The sequence below is a fragment of the Scomber japonicus genome, chromosome 23, assembly GCF_027409825.1.
Source record: "Scomber japonicus isolate fScoJap1 chromosome 23, fScoJap1.pri, whole genome shotgun sequence".
NCBI classification, from domain to species: Eukaryota; Metazoa; Chordata; class Actinopteri; order Scombriformes; family Scombridae; genus Scomber; species Scomber japonicus.
The window spans coordinates 26,162,459-26,167,458 of NC_070600.1; the positions used below are offsets into that span (position 1 = coordinate 26,162,459).

The following is a 5,000-nucleotide window of genomic DNA, read 5'->3' on the forward strand; positions in this document are numbered from 1 at the left end:
CAAAATACTCATAGAGGAAAATACAATCCAAGTAAGAAAATAAAACATACTTTGGGGGGGGGGGGTAACATGAAAAAAGACATACACACAAACAATAAGGTAAACATAAATAAAAATAAAAACAGTAAGGCATTATAAGGCAAAGAGCATCGACATTTCAGAAAGAGATTAAAATAAAAGATACTTTGATATATCAGCTAATAATTTTTTTGCAGAGTTATTTGACTTAATTCTTTTTATAGAGACAAAAAAAAGTTTGAAATCATTTAAAAAACATTGGAAAGAGGGCTTCATTTTTCTCCACTTACAACAGTGTATATGATATTTAGCCAGTAAAAGAATGACATTTACCACGAGAGACACTGATTTGTCAATTGTATCTATGTAAAAAATAATATTTGAGATTTCTAATTTTGGGATGTCGTTCATTTTTAGAGATAGCCAGTCTCTAATTTCACGCCAAAAGGTTTGTGAGACAGGACACAATAAAAACATATGATCAAGTGATTCTTCAGATTCATTACAAAAAGCACAGGGGTCAACTTCAAATTTAAATCTTTGTCTCAAAAATTCAGCGGTTGGATAAATTTTATTGATCAATTTAAAATGAGTTTCCTTGACTTTGGGGGGGATGGGCCATTTGATATAATTTGAGTGGGCTTTTTCTAGTGTAGACAAACTTAAAGACTGTGAAGTGTCAGAATATAACCCTCTGTGATAGTCATTAAATGATCTCGACTTAAAGACAGCACTTATAAACTTGTTATTACATTTCTTATCCAATAACCCATAATCCTCAATAACTAACACAGGAAGTGCTGTCTCAATATCTCCATACATTAGAGCACTTTTAATCAAATGAATAAGTGGCAGGGGAATGGCTTTACAAACCTTCATAAATTCTGCATGACAATTTAAACCATATTTATTCAAAAAGGATGCAAAATCAAATACATTCCCAGTATCATCCAGCAAATCAGTGACAAAAACTATCCCTTTCTCAAACCAACTTAGTTTAAACAAAGATCTTCTATTAGATAATATTACTCTATTATTCCATAGAGTTGATCTATGGGGTGAAAAATTATGTTTGAACAGCATCTTCCAGAAATTGAGAATCTGCTTATGGAAGTTTGACAATTTAACAGAAATTTTGCCCACTTCAAAATCACATTTTAAGAGAAACTCTAAGCCACCTATTTTACTAAACAAGGACCTGGGGATATGAAACCATATAGAGTCAGGCTGAGACAGACAAGCCTTGATCCAGTTCATTCTGAATGTACCAACCATTGCCTCGAAGTCCAGCGCTTTCACACCACCTCTTTCATAATCTTTAACAAGTTGTGACCTTCTAAGATAATGAGTTTTATTTCTCCATAAAAATTGGAAAATGACTGAATTTGCTTTTTTAATATTTTTGGGAGAAACATACAAGGAGTGGCATGGATATATCAATTTAGAAATTCCCTCTGCCTTAGACAGAATAATTCTGCCAAATATTGTAAGATCTCTTGATAGCCATCGGCTGAGGGATTTCTTCACATCAGTAATATGGCTGGATACATTTACGTCTTCACGTCTAATAAGATTTTTTGATATGGTTATTCCTAAGTATTTCACCTCAGATACGACATTAATTTGTTCTATAGTGGAGTCAGGACATTCATGAATAGGGAGTAGTTCACATTTTTTGATATTAAGAGACAGACCTGAAGCATTAGAGAAAAAAGAGATTTTGTTTAGTATTCTTCCCACCATTGATTTGTTTTTTAAGAAAATGGATGTGTCGTCCGCAAATTGACTCAATTTAAACTCTTTGTCAAAAATGGTAATACCTTCTATTTCTGGGGATTGTTGTTGAATTAGAATAGTTAGTAAAAAAAAAAGCCCTGACAGAATGTATTTCAAATGGTCATTTATCCCCTACAATGAAACGGGGACTCATTACTTTATTACCAAAGCCCAACAAGAATAAACTCTCACTTGAAAATTGGAGGCCAATTACACTTTTGTGTAATGATTATAAGATGTTAGCTCATGTATACTCAAACCGCCTGGATTGTGGCATAACAAAACTTGTTGATGAATGCCAGTCGGCTTTCATAAAAGGCAGAAATATACATAATGGCAAAAAAAAGTATAAAACTCAACAGTTAACCCATCCAGACCAGGTGATTTTCCCTTTGACATCTGTTTGATTGCATTATCCAATTCTTCAATTTTCAGTTTCTCTTTAACCATTCTTTTCACTTCCTTACAAAACTCAGTATTTTCCAGTAAACTGTTATTAAACTTCCACACGGATATGGCTTTTGACTCAATCCTTTGATATTGTAAAGACAAGGTAACCATACAATGATCAGTCAGAGGTGATGCAGAAATTTCGCAATTAGAGACATCACTGATGAGGTTGTTGGAGATTAACCAGTAATCTAATCTTGAACACTGACCGTTTGAAGCTGAGTTGAACCATGTAAATTGTGAGGTATACGGGTGCTTTACTCTCCAGTAATCAACTAGATTTAGCTGCGATGTAAATTCAGTTATGGTTTCATCATAATTATGACTTTGCCCTTTAGGTGGAAGACGATCTAACCAAAGATCAGATGCCAAGTTGAAATCGCCCCCAATTACAATTTTCTCAGTAGAATATGAAACTTTCCAACTCTCAATCAGCCTTTTCAAAGAGGAAAAAAAACTTTTGTTCAGTGTTTTTTGATTATAACCATAAACATTTATCAAAATATATGAGACAAAGTCAAGTTCTATCACAACCATTAACCAATGTCCTTTTGCGTCACTCATATGGTCAATTACTGTCCCAGAAAATCTATTTAGCAGAATCATCACACCAGCTGAATGTGACGTCCCATGGCTGAAAAAAACAGAGTCCCCCCACTGCTGTTTCCAAAATTTAACGTCAGTCTCTGCAGAATGAGTTTCCTGCAAAAAAATAAGATGTGTCTTTTGCTCTTTACAGAAAAGAAAAGTTGCCTTACGTTTAACGCTGTTCTTTAACCCCCTGGAGTTCAAAGAAAGAAAAGATAACATTTACCAAAATAAGGAATTCCTTAGGAATGCGCCAATAACCTGATGGGCAGGACTGAATTCAGATTGTCCTTGTAAACATTATAACATTGTGCAACTGTGCAACAAATCCCTGCAACGACATTTAAGAAAAAAGAAAAAACTGAACGTTTGATTCAAAGCTCACTTACAGCATATCTTTCAGCTTTGAGCAGATAGAGACGGACCATCGTACTGTCAGTGCTCAATCAGGGTCCACACGCCTGTTGTCTATCAGAGCGTATCCCTCCTTCAGAAACGCTCTTTTCCCGCTTCTCCGGGCTTCTTGCACCAACGGCCAAAGTTTAGCTCGAGCCACCCGGTCTTCGCTGGAGAAGTCTTCTTTGAAGCGGATGTGCATCTCACTGCATACTCTTGCATCACGAGACTTTTTCCACACTTCATCCTGAATATTTCTCATGCCAAACTGGATGATAATTGCCCTGGGAGTGTTGTTTGATGTTGCCGGATCATTTCTTTTTCCCAGGCGATGAACGGTGTCCACAGAGTCCCGAAGTCGATCCACTGACAGCGGCACCACCCTCGTCAGGATTCCTATGACAGTTTCCCTCGTATTTTCTCCCTCTTTTTCAGTCAGCCCGGTGAGCCTCAGGTTCCACCTTCTTTTATAGCGAGCATGCTCATCACATGCACTTCTGAGGGTTTTGTTTACCTTCCGTAGATCGTCGACTTGCTTCTGCAGCACGGCAATATCCTCCTTATTCTCATTTATAGCCGCTGTGTTCATCTCAATTTTCTTTTCAAAGTTCTTTAGGAGCGCGGTTTGACCATCCACCTTGCTGGTTAAGACTTGGATGGCGTGGAGGATGGCAGCGCTGTCACTCAGCTCATCATTTTTCTTACCTTCACCACGTTGTTTTTTCGGATTTGGACCCTTAATTGGAGTGTGGCTCAGGTTAATTTTACTGCTTTTAGGGCTTGGGTCCCTCACCATCTCTTCAATATCGCTTTCATCACATACTTCATCCCGTAGAATTTGCAGGCTGTATTCATGGTCAGTCATACTTGCAGGTGTACACTTTACAAGTGTTTAAATAGACTTATAAAGAGCTCAAAACAGACCCAAAGTAGATCGACTACTCAAATAAGTGGCTTATCTCACTAAAAGGAAAGTCGTTACACTGAAAGGCTTACAATTTAAGGACAAAACAAAGTTTTTATAACGAGCCTGCTAAGGTGCGACCGCTCAATCCGCCATCTTGGATCCTCTCTGAAGACGCATTTAATGCACCTGGTCGGCAAGAAGTAGTAGTAGTAGAAGTAGAAACGGATTTCATATTTCAGCAGAATGGATACTTGTCGAGCTGTAGATAAAGTCCTGAGTCATAAGATGATCGTTGTGGATAAAGAGAAGACTTTGAAGGTATGTAGCATTATAGCTGTTAGCTTACTTTAGCTGAGTGGCTAGCCGAGCTAACCGCTAATACTATTACGGCTGTGAGCAACCATATAAGTCGTGAGTGGTCTTGAATGAATCAGGAGAATCTAAGGTTTCTAACAATGTACGGCATGAATATACATGTTTAAGGGTTGGTGTTTAAAACATTCAGAAGAACTTGTGGCTACCTCCTAACTTCCGGTCCGTCCCGCAGGAGGAACAGCGAGTTTTAAGTGTCTGCAGTTCCGATCCTTCATGTTGGCTGAAACAGACAAGTCACCTCAAACATGCTGAAACCATGTTGAAGTCTGGCTGCAGTTAGTCTTCCCTAATGTTTATGTGGCTTTGAGGATGTTCCTTACGTTGCTGGTGACAAACTGTGAGAATCAGAAATGAGCCGGAAGTCCTTTTTATCATTACTGGTAACAGAGTCTGAACCTGTCAGAGACCTGGACTTTAGAGATGTTGGAGGAGTTTGCTCTAATGTGTGTGTGTGTGTGTGTGTGTGTCTGTGTGTGTGTGTGTGTGTGTG

The 5,000-nt window shown here is 37.9% G+C and overlaps 1 protein-coding gene across 1 annotated transcript in view; it reads left to right on the forward strand.

Annotated features, from left to right (window-relative positions):
* Positions 1-5,000, forward strand: part of stab2 (stabilin 2) — a 66,403-nt gene that overhangs the window by 8,824 nt on the left and 52,579 nt on the right. The gene's annotated exons all lie outside the window — the stretch shown is intronic.